At 41.5% G+C, this 19,762-nt stretch overlaps 1 protein-coding gene across 2 annotated transcripts in view; it reads right to left on the bottom strand.

Moving 5' to 3' along the window:
- The window catches only part of LOC121545054 (transcription regulator protein BACH2), a 38,903-nt gene extending 19,141 nt beyond the window's left edge, over window positions 1–19,762 (bottom strand). The window contains exon 1 of one of the 2 annotated variants that reach the window (XM_041855412.1): window positions 19,500–19,762. The gene's annotated coding sequence lies outside the window, so the exon portion shown is untranslated. Of the gene's footprint in view, window positions 1–191; window positions 412–19,499 lie in introns of those variants that run through there. The other variant, XM_041855414.1, reaches the window with a different exon arrangement.

Raw genomic sequence — 19,762 nt, 5'->3', positions numbered from 1 at the left:
TGGGTCACAAACTTAGTCAGACCAAGATAGCTGGGTCTCCACTCCACAGCTATATTCTACTAAAGTTGCCCATACTCTTTCTCCCCTAAAAAAAACGTATTTTGTTGCATAGATGGATACTCCAAGAAAGGAAAAAACACACTCACTAAACAGTTAACATCCACCACAACCATGAGTCATGCAGTGCATACCTCAGAAATGTCAGGGTCAGTGACTCCAGTTAAATGCACCCTAGGACTAGTAAACCTTTTCTCTCAGTGGGCCAGAGCAGATATTCCCCATAGGTAACAGCAGAAATGCATGGTGGTGCAGGAGAGAAGCAGTCTGTCCATGCTAACCAGCCAGTCAGTGGAGAGCCCTGTCATAGCGTAGTAGGCTGTAGAGTATTTTGGGTGTGTGGTGGTAACTAAACTAAAGTGAACTAAATGGAGGGAGCAGGAGGAGTGAATCATAACTTCCCACAGCTCAGCGTTGTGTTGGTCGGAGCCCAGCCAGCCCAGGGTGAGTCACCACCACAGCCCAGTTTAGAATGGTAACAGACAGTTTAGCTAGCCGAGCAGCCATGTGACAGAAACATACACTGTTGCTCTGGCCAGGAATAACCCCCAGCAGTCCGTCAGTGTGTGTAGAGAACTAACACGCCTGCCCAGCATTCATTCATGGTCAAACATGGACAGGCTGCAGAATAGATGAGTGTGTGTGTGTATGTGTGTGTGTGTGTGTGGGGGGGGGGGGGTCTGCATGGCTGCTTAATGCTTGACAAAAGCCATGTCAGTACAAAAATACCTTTCTCAGAATGTATCAGTAACCACACAAGGAGTTCAGTAAAAAAAATCTGCAAATACAGTATGTAGATACATGACAAAGCACAGAAAAAAAAACATGAAAGCTAATGGAGAAAAAAATGCCTAATCTCAGATTCAATGGTTCCTAAAACATAAAAGTTGCTTAAATGACCATCCAGGAGTGATTGTAAAGGCTTTGTGTGAGCCCTAAGAGCTACGTCTCCTCAGGGTCTGTATCAAGGCTGACCCCCTGCCATGTGATACCCCTGGTGGTACTTTGGCAGCAGCCTCAGCACACGCCATACCGTCTCTGACCAGTAATGACTGGATGGATCCTCAGATACAGAGGCTTGATTAGGAGAAAGAGAGCGAGAGAGCCACATTCACCCTCTGGGAAGTGTGTTGTCCCTGGCTGGTGCTGGCGGCACACCAGGAGAACTGTGGCTGATCACGTTTCACCCCAGAGCTGGGTGACGACCTCACAACAGCCGGTGTGTGTGTGGGAGAGAGAGAGAGCGAAATAGAGAGGGGAGTGGGGAAGTGGGGGGATGTAACTTACAAATATGAAAACATCAAATACCAAATATCTGTAAATTTCCCAAAATAATCTAAATGCCATCAGGGGTCCACTCATATCTGCAATGTCCTGTGGTTAACAAGTTCAAAACAGTACAGGTCAGGAACAACAGTGACATGCTTTCACAGTTTATTACGCCTCCATAGTATACCATTCGTTTTCAGATCAAGTGGAAATAGTCTGGGGGAGGAAATGAGGTTTGGGCTGTGACACGGAACGATACCCTAATGTCAATGTGAGGGAGGACCTAGCGAAATATCACAGCAGTGAAAGTCATGAGGAAATGAAGGGCCAAAAGTGTGAAGGAAGTGAGAGAACATGTGAGACAAGACCACAGGGTGACTTTCTGTTAAATACATTCTGGTTTTGAGGTACTTTCATAGAGGATGAAGAAACACAGGGAATTTGACTCTCCGGCAACTCTGAGCAATAGACAAGCATGGAGACGGCCAACAGCCACCGTTTCCACTTTCTCTAAAACATACATGGAAAACATAACATCACTCAAACAATCAGCTTTAATCAATAATCAATACATCAAAAAAATATATCCTTGAAGACTAGTTATGGCAAAATGTCTATGGCTATTTAATCAATTTACTTACAAGGAAATTATAATAACTGATATTGATGTATGGGGACAAAATCCACATACATTTAAAAAGAGGTTGACTGATAACCATGAGGGTGTGAAATCTCTCTGTTGACAAATGAGTCACAAAGAGAGGAAAATTGTGCCAACCACTTTCATGTGGGATATTTCATTCACTGGCTAACACTAACATCCTCTGCAGCTGAAAAACGAAAGTATGTGTGGGTCGTTCCACACCTACAGTGTTTCCATATAGGAAAATCTACCTGTTTAATGTATTAAAGCAAGATAATACAGTACACAATGATATGATCTGAATTGTATTCAGAAAGTTTGCTATCACAGCGCAGCAGATTCTGGAAATGTATTCTGTAAGGACCAAATCCTAACTCAGATATTTGTGTAAAATCATGCATTGACATCAAGGTTACACATATGAACTCAAGACATTTCAGCCCTAAAAAGAGAAAATGTATTGATGAAATCAGAGCGTAATCCATTGGTGTATTTCATCCAGAGACTGAGTCACTGTGACCTGGTTATTGAATGACAGGATGATATTCAGTGGCATCTTGGATTATTGGTTTATTGGGACCCCATTAGCTTTTGCAGAAGCTGCAGCTATTCTTCCTAGGGTCCACAAACAAAAATATAAAACACACCAAGTAACAAAACACTGATAGACAAGAACAGTCACACAATTTTACAATTAAACAACACACAAACAATAGAACTAAAAGCATCTCTGTGGAAGCATCTCCCCCCTCTTAGTCTCATCCTCCCTTCTCACAGGAACACAGTGATGATGACAACTGACCCTAATAAAAACTGAGCAGCTTCTGTGACAAGGTGTGTGTATACATTACACCTGTCCTAAACCAAGCAGGTGAGTTTCCATCTGTGGGGACCTTTTCTTGGCTATCAGTCCATTTCCTGATTGAAGTAATGCACTCTCATCTTCTTTCAGCTCTGTGGCTGACATCATTTATGGCCTGGGGTCTTTTGCTTCAGTCTCCATATCTTGCACACTCTAGGGTTTCTGATAAACTCAGGTGTTACACAACAATGATTGGATTTCTCACATCTGTAGAGTCATGCAATGGTAGAGCATCTGTATCATTTGATTTGCCTACTACTTTGAAGATGCAAAATATTTTTTCTTGTGAAACAAACAAGAAATAAGACAAAAAAACTGAAAACTTGAGCGTGCATACCTATTCACCCCCCCACCCCCAAAGTCAACACTTTGTAGAGCCACCTTTTGCGACAATTACAGCTGCAAGTCTCTTGGGGTATGTCTCTATAAGCTTGGCACATCTAGCCACTGAGATTTTTGCCCATTCTTCAAGGCAAAACTGCTCCAGCTCCTTCAAGTTGGATGGGTTCCACTGGTGTACAGCAATCTTTAAGTCATACCACAGATTCTCAATTGGATTGAGGTCTGGGCTTTGACTAGGCCATTCCAAGACATTTAAGTGTTTCCCCTTAAACCACTCGAGTGTTGCTTTAGTAGTATGCTTAGGGTCATTGTCCTGCTGGAAGGTGAACCTCCGTCCCAGTCTCAAATCTCTGGAAGACTGATTTCCTTCAAGAATTTCCCTGTATTTAGCGCCATCCATCATTCCTTCAATTCTGACCAGTTTCCCAGTCCCTGTCGATGAAAAACATCATCACAGCATGATGCTGCCACCACCACGCTACACTGTGGGGATGGTGTTCTCGGGGTGATGAGAGGTGTTCGGTTTGCGCCAGACATAGCGTTTTCCTTGATGGCCAAAAAGCTCAATTTTAGTCTCATCTGACCAGAGTACCTTCTTCCATATGTTTGGGGAGTCTCCCACATGCCTTTTGGCGAACATCAAACGTGTTTGCTTATTTTTTTCTTTAAGCAATGGCTTTTTTCTGGCCACTCTTCCGTAAAGCCCAGCTCTGTGGAGTGTATGGCTTAAAGTGGTCCTATGGACAGATACTCCAATCTCCCCAGTGGAGCTTTGCAGCTCCTTCAGGGTTATCTTTGGTCTCTTTGTTGCCTCTCTGATTAATGCCCTCCTTGCCTGGTCCGTGAGCTTTGGTGGGCGGCCCTCTCTTGGCAGGTTTGTTGTGGTACCATATTCTTTCAATTTTTTAATAATGGATTTAATGGTGCTCCGTGGGATGTTCAAAGTTTCAGATATTCTTTTATAACCCAACCCTGATCTGTACTTCTCCACAACTTTGTCCCTGACCTGTTTGGAGAGCTCCTTTGTCTTCATGGTGCCGCTTGCTGGGTTGTGCGCCTTGCTTAGTGGTGTTGCAGACTCTGGGGCCTTTCAGAACAGGTGTATATATACACTGAGATCATGTGACACTTAGATTGCACACAGGTGGACTTCATTTAACTAATTATGTGACTTCTGAAGGTAATTGGTTGCACCAGATCTTATTTAGGGGCTTCATATCAAAGGGGGTGAATACATATGCACGCACCACTTTTCATTATTTATTTTTTAGCATTTTTTGAAACAAGTTATTTTTTTCATTTCACTTCACTAATTTGGACTATTTTATGTATGTCCATTACATGAAATCCTAATAAAAATCAATTTAAATTACAGGTTGTAATGCAACAAAATAAGAAAAATGCCAAGGGGGATGAATACTTTTGCAAGGCACTGTAACAACTCTATCTTCTCCATCTCTCTCCCTCTACTCTATGCATCAAAATATGGGACTGTCCCTATGATCGCTGTCCCTATCAAAGTCATTAATTTACACCCAAAGAAGCTCATCTCAGGGCCTTCACAGCTCCATCAGTGTTAATGGAACATGATGAGGAATATTAACACAAGCCCCAAAGACCACTGTCTCGTGCCATCGCAAAATGAGCAGATTGTGCCCCTCTCGCATCGTAATTAGCATGACACAGCAGCCATTTCTGCATCCTTATCTGTAATACATTCACAGCTACCTAAAAGATTTCAGACATTTCATAGAGAGACGTGTAATGGCAATCTCTATGGGGCCTCTCAAATTTGATAATCTGTCATATTGGATGTGTATGACAGTGCTGCAGGGGTTGTAAGAGTTCTAACTTGACCAAGAAACTAGAAAGATAATGTTTTGTTGCTGTGAACATTACAAGTAAAGGATGAAAAAGATGACTTGAAATTCCTATTTCAGTCATGTTGTAGAAGGATGTAGCATTCTAAACCTAAGCTTGTTTTCATATTGGAGGGTAAAAGCAAGGTGGTGTGTCACTGCCTGCGAGCATGACCAAGTGGTTGTTAATTTACCTCCTACTGTACTATATAATCTGTCCCAGGACCGTCGAGGCTCACAAACACTAATCCCCTAACATCAAAGACCAAACCATGTCTTCTTTCAGCCACAAACATGGAAATGAATGTGGAAGCATAATAATGTAACAAGACAGGTGTAACCTCCACCACAGGGTACAGTCTCACATCCAATGTTGTATTGTATTGCACTGTATTAACATGAGGTTATTTAAGCAATAAGGCCCGAGGGGGTGTGGTATATTGGCCATATATCACAAACCCCCGAGCTGCCTTATTGCTATTATAAACTGGTTACCAACTTAATTAGAGCAGTAAAAATAAATGTTTTGTCATACCTGTGGTATACGGTCTGATATACCATGGCTTTCAGCCAATCAGCATTCAGGGCTCGAACCACCCAGTTTATAATACTCAATAACTTATCAACATTTACAGTTGATGTCGGAAGTTTACATACACTTCGGTTGGAGTCATTAAAACTCGTTTTTCAACCACTCCACAAATGTCTTGTTAACAAACTATAGTTTTGGCAAGTCGGTTAGGACATCTACTTTGTGCATGACACAAGTAACCTTTCCAACAATTGTTTACAGACAGATTATTTCAATTATAGTTCAATTACAGCTTGGACAATTCCAAAAAATTATGTCATGCTTTAGAAGCTTCTGATAGGCTAATTGACATCATTTGAGTCAATTGGAGGTGTACCTGTGGATGTATTTCAGGGCCTACCTTCAAACTCAGTGCCTCTTTGCTTGATATCATGGGAAAATCTAAAGAAATCAGCCAAGACCTCAGAAAAAAAATGGTAGACCTCCACAAGTCTGGTTCATCCTTGGGAGCAATTTCCAAACGCCTGAAGGTACCACGTTCATCTGTACAAACAATAGTACGCAAGTATAAACACCATGGGACCACGCAGCTGTCATACCGCTCAGGAAGGAGACGCGTTCTGTCTCCTAGAGATGAACGTACTTCGGTGCGAAAAGTGCAAATCAATCCCAGAACAACAGCAAAGGACATTGTGAAGATGCTGGAGGAAACAGGTACAAAAGTATCTATATCCACAGTGAAACGAGTCCTAAATCGACATAACCTGAAAGGCCGCTCAGCAAGGAAGAAGCCACTGCTCCAAAACCGCCATAAAAAGGCCAGACTACGGTTTGCAACTGCACATGGGGACAAAGATTGTACTTTTTGGAGAAATGTCCTCTGGTCTGATGAAACAAAAATAGAACTGTTTGCCCATAATGACCATTGTTATGTTTGGAGGAAAAAGGGGGATGCTTGCAAGCCAAAGAACACCATCCCAACCGTGAAGCACGGGGGTGGCAGCATCATGCTGTGGGGGTGCTTTGCTGCAGGAGAGACTGGTGCACTTCACAAAATACAGTGGGGAAAAAAAGTATTTAGTCAGCCACCAATTGTGCAAGTTCTCCCACTTAAAAAGATGAGAGAGGCCTGTAATTTTCATCATAGGTACACGTCAACTATGACAGACAAAATGAGGGAAAAAAATCCAGAAAATCACATTGTAGGATTTTTTATGAATTTATTTGCAAATTATGGTGGAAAATAAGTATTTGGTCACCTACAAACAAGCAAGATTTCTGGCTCTCACAGACCTGTAACTTCTTCTTTAAGAGGCTCCTCTGTCCTCCACTCGTTAACTGTATTAATGGCACCTGTTTGAACTTGTTATCAGTATAAAAGACACCTGTCCACAACCTCAAACAGTCACACTCCAAACTCCACTATGGCCAAGACCAAAGAGCTGTCAAAGGACACCAGAAACAAAATTGTAGACCTGCACCAGGCTGGGAAGACTGAATCTGCAATAGTTATGCAGCTTGGTTTGAAGAAATCAACTGTGGGAGCAATTATTAGGAAATGGAAGACATACAACACCACTGATAATCTCCCTTGATCTGGGGCTCCATGCAAGATCTCACCCCGTGGGGTCAAAATGATCACAAGAACGGTGAGCAAAAATTCCAGAGCCACACGGGGGGACCTAGTGAATGACCTGTAGAGAGCTGGGACCAAAGTAACAAAGCCTACCATCAGTAACACACTACGCCGCCAGGGACTCAAATCCTGCAGTGCCATACGTGTCCCCCTGCTTAAGCCAGTACATGTCCAGGCCCGTCTGAAGTTTGCTAGAGTGCATTTGGATGATCCAGAAGAGGCTTGGGGGAATGTCATATGGTCAGATGAAACCAAAATATAACTTTTTGGTAAAAACTCAACTCGTCGTGTTTGGAGGACAAAGAATGCTGAGTTGCATCCAAAGAACACCATACCTACTGTGAATTATGGGGGTGGAAACATCATGCTTTGGGGCTGTTTTTCTGCAAAGGGACCAGGACGACTGATCCGTGTAAAGGAAAGAATGAATGGGGCCATGTATCGTGAGATTTTGAGTGAAAACCTCCTTCCATCAGCAAGGGCATTGAAGATGAAACGTGGCTGGGTCTTTCAGCATGACAATGATCCCAAACACACCGCCCGGGCAACGAAGGAGTGGCTTCGTAAGAAGCATTTCAAGGTCCTGGAGTGGCCTAGCCAGTCTCCAGATCTCAACCCCATAGAAAATCTTTGGAGGGAGTTGAAAGTCTGTGTTGCCCAGCGACAGCCCCAAAACATCACTGCTCTAGAGGAGATCTGCATGGAGGAATGGGCCAAAATACCAGCAACAGTGTGTGAAAACCTTGTGAAGACTTAAAGAAAACGTTTGACCTGTCATTGCCAACAAAGGGTATACAACAAAGTATTGAGAAACTTTTGTTATTGACCAAATACTTATTTTCCACCATAATTTGCAAATAAATTCATTAAAAATCCTACAATGTGATTTTCTGGATTTTTTTTTCTCATTTTGTCTGTCATAGTTGACGTGTACCCATGATGAAAATTACAGGCCTCTCTCATCTTTTTAAGTGGGAGACCTTGCACAATTGGTGGCTGACTAAATACTTTTTCCCCCCACTGTAGATGGCATCATGAGGAAGGAAAATTATGTGGATATATTGAAGCAACATCTCAAGACATCAGTCAGGAAGTTAAAGCTTGGTCGCAAATGGGTCTTCCAAATGGACAATGATCCCAAGCATACTTCCAAAGTTGTGGCAAAATGGCTTAAGGACAACAAAGTCAAGGTATTGGAGTGGCCATCACAAAGCCCTGACCTCAATACTATAGAAATTTTGTGGGCAGAACTGAAAAAGCGTGTGCGAGCAAGGAGGCCTACAAACCTGACTCAGTTACACCAGCTCTGTCAGGAGGAATGGGCCAAAATTCACCCAACTTATTGTGGGAAGGTTGTGGAAGGCTACCCGAAACGTTTGACCCAAGTTAAACAATTTAAAGGCAATGCTACCAAATCCTAATTGAGTGTATGTAAACTTCTGACCCACTGGGAATGTGATGAAAGAAATAAAAGCTGAAATAAATCATTCTCTCTACTATTATTCTGACATTTCACATTCTTAAAATAAAGTGGTGATCCTAACTGACCTAAAACAGGGAATTTTTGCTAGGATTAAATGTCAGGAATTGTGAAAAACTGAGTTTAAATATATTTGGCTAAGGTGTATGTAAACTTCCGACTTCAACTGTACCACAACTGCTGCAATAATATTATTTTTAGAATAAGAATGCGTGAGGAGAAATGCACAACCCTGTTCTTTCCACATTAAAATGAAAGAGGTGGAACCGCTGACTAAGTGATCAAACATAACAAACAGACCAGAGCGATGACCTGTGTTTGTTTTTGTTCCCTTGATTGGAGTGGTTTTCCCCCTCAATGACCTCTCATTCCTCGTGGAGCACATGACTCTGTCATAGAGTCAGACTGGCCGGCTGGTCGGGGTAGCTTAGCTCCCAGGAAGAACCTTAAAGCCCCACTCAGGTTCACCGGGTTCAGCTGGTTAATGACTGACAGCCTGTAGAATGTAGCCACTGCTAAAGTGCATTCCAAGAATCCAGCTCATTCTCTCTAGCCCTGCCTATGTTTCTTCCTGTGGTTCCGGCGGATTCCATGCCTGCCTTCCTGTCTAACTCCTCTCTCTGCATGAAGCTTCTCAGGGTTTCCTCTCTCTCTCTCTCTCTCTCTCTCTCTCTCTCGCTCTCTCTCTCGCTCACACACACTCTCACACACACACTCTCACACAGAGCTTGATGAGTTCTACAGGCCTTTTTCCTACCGACTTGTTCACTGGCTTCACACTGGCTCTTCGACAGCAAGGCCTTTGCCATTGTCTTGCCCAGTGATGCCATGACTCATTTTAAATATGGCCTATATGTATCTGGAGGCCTATAAACAAGCAAGAGAGAATGGGAATAAACAACCTGGGCTTTGGCTTATCTGGTGGGCCCACCCATGGAATGCATGGATTAATGCACCCCCCAAAACAACAAAGACCCAGGGTATGATCTTCTCACCATCTGCCACGGCTCCACTAATCATGCCCTGCCATGCCAGATGGATTGCCAGATATATGGCAAGGTTATCCAACACCAACCCAGCAGCCATGAGCTGTGCCAATACTGGGCCAGAATGCCCGGACTGGGGACATTCTAGTTTCTATAAAGCTGACTGGTATTGGGTTAGTTGATGTGCAATCAAGAGGGCTTTTCTGTTAAATCAATGCATACACATAGAGCATATACATATAGCCTCTGGACTGTATGAAATATATGACAATGTTGGTCTGTGTCAAACTATGCTGCCAAAACGTATTAGCATCGCCTACTATGCTGTCAAAAATCTACACTCCGGTGAACACAATTCTTGCCAGCGGTTGGTCCGGATGAATACATGAATGTGGAATGATGTGTCAAGAAACGCAATAATTCAACCACAATGTGAAAAGAACTGTCATGCTGTGAACATGAATTGTCAATTCAATGCCTATTAAACGTCATGTACTTGTAGCACAGATACGAACACAGCCCACTGGGCACACCATGTCATTTCAACGTGGATAATTGGGTAATATTTGATTGAGATTAAAACCTATATTCACCCACTCAAAAAGACAGCCAAAAGTTTGTTGAATTTCCAATGTGTTATCACTATGCTTTCTAGTGATGTGCGGTTCACGAACAATTTGTTATTTTTGAACAACTACTTTTACTGACTCGCGAGTCATGATTTGTTTTTCTGAGCGACTCGTTCATTTTAGTTGTTCGTTTGACCTGCTAGTGCAGGCCGCAATGAGTCTTACAGCAGGATTAATACACGCTACTCCGGCTCAGCGGCTCCAGAGATGTGCTCCGGCCACCAACTGTCTGTCATATGTGCGCAGGACAATAGATCATGGGAAAATACATGTTTAGAACTGATAATTGATCAGGCGTGGTGCAAGAGTGAATGCAATTAATTGATTATTGAATATTATGATGGACAGAGCTTTCTAGAACCTTAACACACACAGCCACTGCTCAACAAACTCGAACTCGAGAAATAATCGTTGGCGGTCTGCAGTTTGCGAACGACATCGCGCTTATCACCCTCACGGCAGTCAAGCAATGCATTCCGCCAAGAGTAGTTCACAATCTAGTCCGGTTGCGGCCCCAACCAGACCTTGTTTCAAATGTATCAACACATTTGTATGCCTAGCAATCAACAAATGTACATTGTTTAAAGCACACGTTTACAAGTCTCAGTCACTAATGACAGCTCCAACAAGAGGCTTGTAGAATCATGACTCTTTCGAGTTTTCAGTTCATCGTTCACTGGTAGGGGGTCCTGTGTGCTCTGGGCATGACTGACTCAAATGAACAAAATGAGTCGAAAGATTTGTTCTTTTGACTGAACGAGCCGAAAAGATCCGAGTCGGTAAAGAGCTGAACTTCCCATCACTAATGCTTTCAACAATCTAAAAGCACAGCAAAGTTCAAATGAGAATACATTGTCAGATATTTTGTTTATTTATACAACAGATTAATGGGTTATCAATGTGCTTAATCTAATAACAGACACAAATGGCCTGGATTGCAGTTGAGATTACATTAAAAGTACATGGTGCAATGCCGTTCGAGATTCTGCGCAGATTATTACAGCAATTGTGAAGATCTCCACAGACCTGCGAAGACCTATGCATGCTATGCTGAACATGCACGCCTTATATGATTATATAAGAAGAAATGTATAGTTACAGTAACCTCAAAATGTGGCCATGGATGTGTTACTCATTTTAAGGTTGAATGTTACATTTGTTTGTAAAATAGCCTTAACTTTAGGTTATTTGCTGTATTAGAAAAGTAATATTGAATTGTGTTTGGTCGACCTCGCAACCAAATATCAACATTTAAAGGAGAAGTATCTACTGCTTGGATAGTTCCATCTGAGCCACTGGCTTAATCCCAACTTGTATTTGTGTTTGAGTTGGAGATGTGAATCCAACATATAATTTGTTAACTTGTCGGCAACTTAATACGCTATTTATTGCATTTCAAAAGTGATATTGAATTGTGTTTGGTTGTCAACGCAACCAAATATCAACATTTGAAGGAGATTTATCTTCTGCTTAGATAGTTCCATCTGTCCCACTGACTTAGTCTGGCTTTAATTCCAGTTTGTCTACAAATTAATAATTGATATGTTGATGACTTTTTCAAATCCAATGTATTTTCCACGTAGATTCCACGTCACAATACGTTGACAAATTACATTGAAACAATGTTGATTCAACCAGTTTGTACCCAGTGGGAGGAAACGGCATGCATCAGGACGTAGGAGGTACACATCCTTTCACACTTTGATAAAAATACACATTTCTGCTGTGCTAGTAGGGCTGGGTGATATGGCCTAAAAATCATATCTCGATTTTTTCAAACTTATGGGCGATTCACGTTTCATGAGATATAGCACAAAAGGCCAATACGTTTTTATCAATGTGTGCACTTCCATACATTTTGCATTAAAAAAAATGTATTTTATGTAATACAGGAATTTGATGGAATATAGGTTTCGATGCAGGTTTGCTGACAGTCATGATGAAAAATCACGGGATCCAGCTGTGAAATAGACAGAATCACATGACAGACACCGCTGCTTGAGCACCATTAAACCCTCTCCTGCATTCACAGGCAGAATGTTAATGGAGGAGAAAGAGAGAGATAGAGAGAGAGAGAGAGAGAGAGAGAGAGAGAGAGAGAGAGAGAGAGAGAGAGAGAGAGAGAGAGAGAGAGAGAGAGAGAGAGAGAGAGAGAGAGAGAGAGAGAGAGAGAGAGAGAGAGAGAGAGAGAGGGACAGAGACAGAGACAGAGACAGACAGACAGACAGAGAGAGACAGACAGACAGAGAGAGACAGCGATATGAAGCATAATAAAGGTACATAAAGGAGGGAAAGCTAAAGATAGAGAATACAGAAAGAGAAAGACAATGAAAGCAATAGACAGAAAGAGAGGGATATTCATCTACAGCTTCACTCCACAGTTTGGTCTGTCTGCCCTGGAGTGCTCTGGCACTCAGGCGTCCCCAGAGACAGTCTGTCCTTATCACCTTGGACGGATTGATGGGAGTGATAATGGGGAAAGGAGAGGAGGTGGTGAGGCGTCGCTCCGACTGCTTTTCCTGCACCTCAGCAAACCTCTCAAAGAGACGGGAATCCTGATCCACTCAGTCATACCCACACTTGACTTTCACTATGCTGTACACTGTAAATTATACATGTACCTCACAGTACTGTCTGTACTATGTACATACTAGGAGGCTGTGCTTCAATACTGCCTGACAGACAGTGTGTGGAAGAATAACATATGAGGTGATGTCTCGTATGGATAGATTCCGCATGGGTAACGGTAGATTCTGTACTATGTACTTCTGTACTATGTCTTTCTCCGGTGGTGTTCAATCCAACGCATTGGTTCCACTGTCTGTCTATCATACAGACGTTGTCCCTCTGTGTGACAGCACCGAGAAATGCCTCACAGTGCTTCACCATACATAATGTAATTGTCTATTTCCATGTAAAAGGACCAATGACCACCAACATGTGAAGTTCATAGGAGCATGTCAAATTGGCTGTCAAATGCAAGCTAAGAGTCTATATTTTTTGAAAATTAAGACAGATACTGTATACATTTTTCAGCAATTTTCCATCCTAAAAATTAGGAATAAGCAAAGGGTTTGATTCTGGTCAAACATAAGGAAAAGGGGTCTTAGAAAACATCTACCAGAAAAAGTGTTAAAAGGTATTAGAAATACATCAAAACACAATAATGTTTAAGTAAAGACCCCTGCCAACTAATATCAACACTTATATTTAGTTTTTGAGAAATGTTTCTGCCTTCTATAAGTTTAAGAAACATTGCCTTGTGCCTTGAAATTACGTTACCAAAAACCCATATATCTTTAAGATATTTTCTAATTTCTCTCCCTCATGAGGAGAGAGGATAATGAAAATTCACAAAAGTAACAAGTAATGGTAGACCTCTCAATTAGTTATCGTGTTTTTACTGATAGTAATTTGTTAACTAATTATTAAGTGATTAAAACTAAATTTGCCACCGCTGTGGAAATAAATCCTAGGGGAAACACTGACTATGAATGGAATATGACAGGCTCACACACAAAGACGCAGCAGACACACACACACAAGCGGACACAGACACACAGGCGTATACAGACACAGGCGGACAAAACACCCTCTGGCAATGTCCTCACATGACGACGCTAAGATGAAAATAGACAAAATACGGGTCGGCAGCCGGCAGATAGCATAGCGGTTAGAGAAGCAACCGGAAGGTTGCCAGTTCGAATGCCAGGTCTGACGAGGAAAATCTGTCGGGAAGTGAGCTGGCAACCGGAGGGTTGCTGGTATCAAATCCTAGATACCATCGCCTGCTGTTGTGGACTTGAGCAAGGCACTTAACCCCCCACAACAACTGCTCTATGGGCCCCGTAGTAAAGAGGCACCCCGCTCCATCCTCTCCAACCTTCATGTGTATGTGTGTCTTTCTGAGGGGCTGGGATAAAGCGGAAGTGAAATTTCTGTGACCTTGATACAATTACACAAATAAAGTAATCTTAATCTTAAAGCTGCAATATGTAATTTTTTGGGTGACCCGACCACATTCACATAGAAATGTGAGTTACAGATCTGTCATTCTCATTGAAAGCAAGTCTAAGACGCGGTAGATCTGTTCTATGTGCGCTATTTCTATGCTTCCCGTTCTTAAGTTTTGTTTTTGCATCTTTTACTTTCGGTTTGGTACGTCAGCTTCAAACAGCTGAAAATACAATATTGTTGGTGATGGAAAATATATTTCACATCGGTTTAGATCATACAATGATTCTCTACACTATACTTGCTTGTTTTGTCACATAAACTGAATTTTAGCAACCAGGAAATCGCGGAGTGATTTCTGCATAGTGCATCTTTAATCATAATATAGACACAATCTAGAATTTACACTATAAATGTGACTGTCAAAACGCTACTGATTTTGCTTTTCTGTACATGTCCACATATCTTGGGTGTGTTACTGATATGACAAGGCAGTGAGAAGTTACCACAAGTGAATCCTGTTATTTAAGCGAGTGACAGTGACAATACGCCTCCGTCAAATCAAAATCAAACTTTATTTGTCACATGCGCCGAATACAATAGGTGTAGTCCTTACCGTGAAATGCTTATTTACAAGCCCTTAACCAACAATGCAGTTCAAGAAAGAGTTAAGAAAATATTTACAAAATAAACTAGAAATTATAAAAAGTTACACAATAAAATAACAATAACGAGGCTATATACTGGTACCGAGTCAATGTGCGGGTGTACAGGTTAGTCGAGGTAATTTGTACATGTAGGTAGGGGTAAAGTGACTATGCATGAATAATAGACAGCGGGTAGCAGCAGTGTAAAAACAAATGGAAGGGGGGGGTCAATGTAACTAGTCCAGGTGGCTATTTGATTAATTGTTCAGAAGTCTTATGGCTTGGGGGTAGAAGCTGTTAAGGAGCCTTTTGGTCCTAGACTTGGCGCTCCGGTACCGCTTGCCGTGCGGTAGCAGAGAGAACAGTCTATGACTAGGGTGGCTGGAGTCTTTGACAATTTTTGGGGCTTTCTCTGACACCGCCTAGTATATAGGTCCTGGATGGCAGGAAGCTTGGCCCCAGTGATGTACTGGGCCGTACGCACTACCCTCTGTAGCGCCTTTCACTCTCCTTCCAACCACGTGTCTGTCACAGGATGCAAATCGCCAACCTGAACCTGCCCACCACACACTCACTCACTCACTCATTCAAAGTTACTGAAGTAGAAGACACGCCACACTTGCAGTGGTGTGTATTTTACCAAAACGTGTCTTTCGTCTCTCTGTGTTTTAATAATTTTCCTTCAATTCGCTGAATCTATCTCACCGGAGAAATCATCAGAGCGAGGGAAACAGCACCCCTTCTGTCTCAGTATGTTTAGCCCATGTATCTGATGTTGTCTGGACAAAAATAGTATGACATGTTGCCACCGTAGCCTTTGATTGATTGATGCCAGCAAGCATTTGGCTTCCCTTGATAAAAAAATAAAAAAAATAATTAGACAATCAGCGTTGAGCTGAGCTCAACTGAAGTTCAATATGTAGCCCTAACCTAGATGTTGCCTAGTAGGCTCAGTTTAAAGCTGATATATGTAACTTTTGGGGCGACCCGACCAAATTCTCATAGAAATGTGAGTTATAGATCTGTAATTGAAAGCAAGTCTAAGAAGCGGTAGATCCGTTTTATGTGCACTAGTTCTATGCTTCCCGTTCTTAAGTTTTGTTTTTGCGTCTTTTACTTTCGGTTTTGTATACCAGCTTCAACCGGCTGAAAATACAATATTTTTAGTTATTGAAAATATATTTCACAGCGGTTTAGATGGTACAATGATTCTCTACACATTGCTTATTCTGTCACATAAACTGAAATTAGGCGAACTATTAGAATTTTAGCAACCAGGAAATGGCGGAGCGATTTCTGCATATTGCACCTTTAAGTAGCTTGTTCATTGTTGCTCATGCAAGGAGTTAGGCTACCATGGACAGCCACATGTTATTTAGCAACATTGATTGCACTAAATTGTTTTTGGTATCTTTAAGTTTGTTTTAATTGTATTAGGTCTAGTTGATTTAATGATGTTTACATTTTTGGGGGTGAAATGGTGCTGGAATAGCGGAGGCAGTGCTCCTGTTTACTTTTTGCTGACTTGAGGTAACTCTCTGTGGTTCTAAATCAGTAGTTGTTTAGTAAACTGTCGGAAACATGAACTTGCTTGACCATGATGTAGGTCATGTAACTGTTTGTTACATGCAATATTTGCCTTGTGGACATCACCGGACAGATGTTGCTCTCCGGTTTTGTGATGAAAAAATGTATGTGTGGTTGAATTTATTCCGCCTCTGTGTGACTGTTGTTGTCTCTGCCTTATTGTATATCACAGTGGTGTATGAACGAATGGGTCATAGAGCAAACAACACAATTATTACAACATATGTTGTAATATAGATTTTTTGTCTTCCCCAGTGATTATACCTACGCACCACTACTGCACACTTGACACGATTATATCCTCCTCAACTATCATAACTGCTATTTTAACAACCTTACATTTTACAGTACTATTTGTGGTTATATAGTTAAATATTGTTTTTAAAAAAGTGAAGTAATATAAAACAGGTAGGTTACTTTAGGTTAGGTTCAGACTTGTTTTGATGTATTCATAAAATGCTGTAGCAGCTATGCTGAATATTTCATTTTCACAAGCAGTAGCGGTACGTGGGTAAAATCACAGGGGGAAAAAACAGGAAAAAAAGCCATATTACAACCTGTGTTGTGATAATTGCGTTATTTTCTCTATAACCTGTTAGTTCATATGCCTTGCCACCGTGATATATAGGTCTAAGGCCGAGACAATAAGAAGACACAATGGCAGAATAAATTCAACCACACCTTTGTTTCATCACAAAACTGGAGAGCAACCTCTGTCCGGTGAAGTCCACAAAGCATATTGCATGTAACAAATGACCTACAGCATGGTTAAATGACCAACAGCATGGTCAAGCAAGTTAATGGTTTCGACATTTTCGGACTACTAAACAACTATTGATTTAGAACCACGGAGAGTTACTGCAAGTCGCAAAGAAAACCACTATTCCAGCACCATGGGTGGGTGTATAACGCGAACGTCTAGCAACCTAAAGGTTGCAAGCATTTTGCTACACCCGCAATAACATCTGCTAAATATGTATATGTGACCAATAAAATTTGATTTTGATTTGAAGTTCGAATCTCATCACAGACAACTTTAGCTAATTAGCAGCTTTTCAAATACTTACTACTTTTTAGATACTTTTCCAACTACTTAGCATGTTAGCTAACCCTTCCCCTAACCCTTTTAGCTAACCCTTCACATAACCCTAACTTTAATCCTTTTAGCTAACCCTTCCCCTAACCTTAACCTAACTCCTAAACTTAACCCTAACTCCTAGCTAACGTTAGCGAGCTAGCTAACGTTAGCCACCTAGCTAGAATTTGTAACATATCATACATTTGCAAAAATCGTTACATATCATACGTTTTTGCATTTTGAAACGTATTGTATGCTTTACAAATTCCTAACATATAATACTAATTGTAATTCGTAACATATCATACGAAATGGGTGATGGAAACCACAAATTAATACATACCATTCAAAACGTAACATATCATACTATATAGAGTAACAGAGACTCTCGGATTTATGTACAGAATAATACGAAATTCTCTGAGACCAGGTTGTTTGACCAGACAGCATCAGATAGATGGGCTGATACACATACAAAGACCGAGGGGCGCTGTTTCGCTCACTCGAATGCTTTCTCCGGTGAGATACATTCAGCCTCTTGCGAATTGATGGGAAATTATGAAACACAGTGAGACGAAAGATACATTATTTTATTGGTCATTTTTGGGGGGAAGCCTGGCTTCCCTTGGCATCCATGAATACACGCCACTGTTCACAAGTCATCTCTCACTTGCCATGTTCTACTCAATTTAGGACATTATCCTGGTGCGTGGTTGTGTGCATGTAGCTAGCTTCCCATGCATGGTTGAATGTGTTCATTGACTGGCTCTGGCAGACTGACAACAACTCAGGGTCGTCCAAGTCCCACCTCCTCATTTCCCCCTCTCCCTCACTCTCTTCCTTTCATTTAAAATCAATGATGTAAATCCGCTTCATCGGAATCCGGTGCTGTGCTAAAAATGTTCCACTCTCAAGTGCTTGAGTTGCTGTTGCACCCAATCCGCCTTTCCCCGTCATGTGAGACCATAAACAAAGAAAGATAAGGGCGCCCAAATGATCTTAGTAAGATTAGATTAAAACAAAGAGGCAGCTGTGCAAAGACCTCTCAAGCAACAGGGCAGGGAGTGCGAGTGACACCACATTTCAGATTGAAAGATTAAAATGTTATTAAACGGCCAGAAGGGGTAGACCTATGAGGAACACTGAGGTTCATGCATGGCACTGAAACGAAATCCATTATATTAAATCAAATTAATCAATCAATGCAATACATCCATAAAATAAGATTAGGACATTCAATCAGTGATAATAATAATACAATAATTTAAGGTATTAATCTGCATATGTTAAGATTTATTGTCAGTTGTAATTGGTGTGTGTAGCCTAACACGTGCGGAGCAGAGTGACATCTTGCCGTTAAACAAAAATTGTCAATGTGCAATTTATTTCCAGTTTTTCGTGGGTATAAATCTATATTGCATGATTGCAAGTCACTAATTCGTTGAAAAACGTTAATAAAATGTCCTTCTAGAGTGGCCAAGGGCGGGAATAGTAGCTACGAGATGTGATCCTTTGTCCCTCTCTGCCCCCCTTTCCGCAAAATGACAGTGCCCTTAACGTTATGGAAGCTCGAGTCATGTTGACCATAAAGCGACCACCCAGCCTCTGCGCTTTGACGGTTCGAAAACATGCCCCCCACGACAAAGCGCACTGTCACCGCTCTGCACAATGGGACGACCACTTCAAGGTATAGCCAAATTAAGGATATTTGTGTGCTATGATGATTAACAAAGTAAAAAAATACACGCGTCTCTATGCATTTACGCATGCATATGATTTGATGTCAACAAAGAATTTATGGGAATTGTAATGCAATGCGCGGCAACATCAGCAGAAAACAATAATTGAAAATTGAACAATGCAATCGGGAAAAGGGACGCACTTTAAACCAAAGCCATAATGTAATTAGTTATAGGTAATAAGCAGTAATAAGCTCACCTTAACTTTCCAGTTTTCTTGCACGTCAGCGCTCGGTTGGTCTCTTACAAATTATAATGGTTCCACATGGTGACTTCAGCAGCAGCCCCTACAAACTGCTGAAACCGCGTGTTTTTCAATAGTCATCAATATTTTGTTTAATAACGTGTAAAAGTGTGGTTACACTATTACAATTTCTCTTTAGTGAATGTTACCGTTTCTGTCCTTTTGAAAAACAGCGTACAGCTTCCTCTGCTGTTTGTATCGCTTATGAAACGCCTTCT

The sequence above is a fragment of the Coregonus clupeaformis genome, chromosome 29 (assembly GCF_020615455.1).
Source record: "Coregonus clupeaformis isolate EN_2021a chromosome 29, ASM2061545v1, whole genome shotgun sequence".
NCBI lineage: Eukaryota > Metazoa > Chordata > Actinopteri > Salmoniformes > Salmonidae > Coregonus > Coregonus clupeaformis.
The sequence above is the reverse complement of the archived record's forward strand: the minus strand, read 5'-3'. Positions and strand labels throughout refer to the sequence as shown.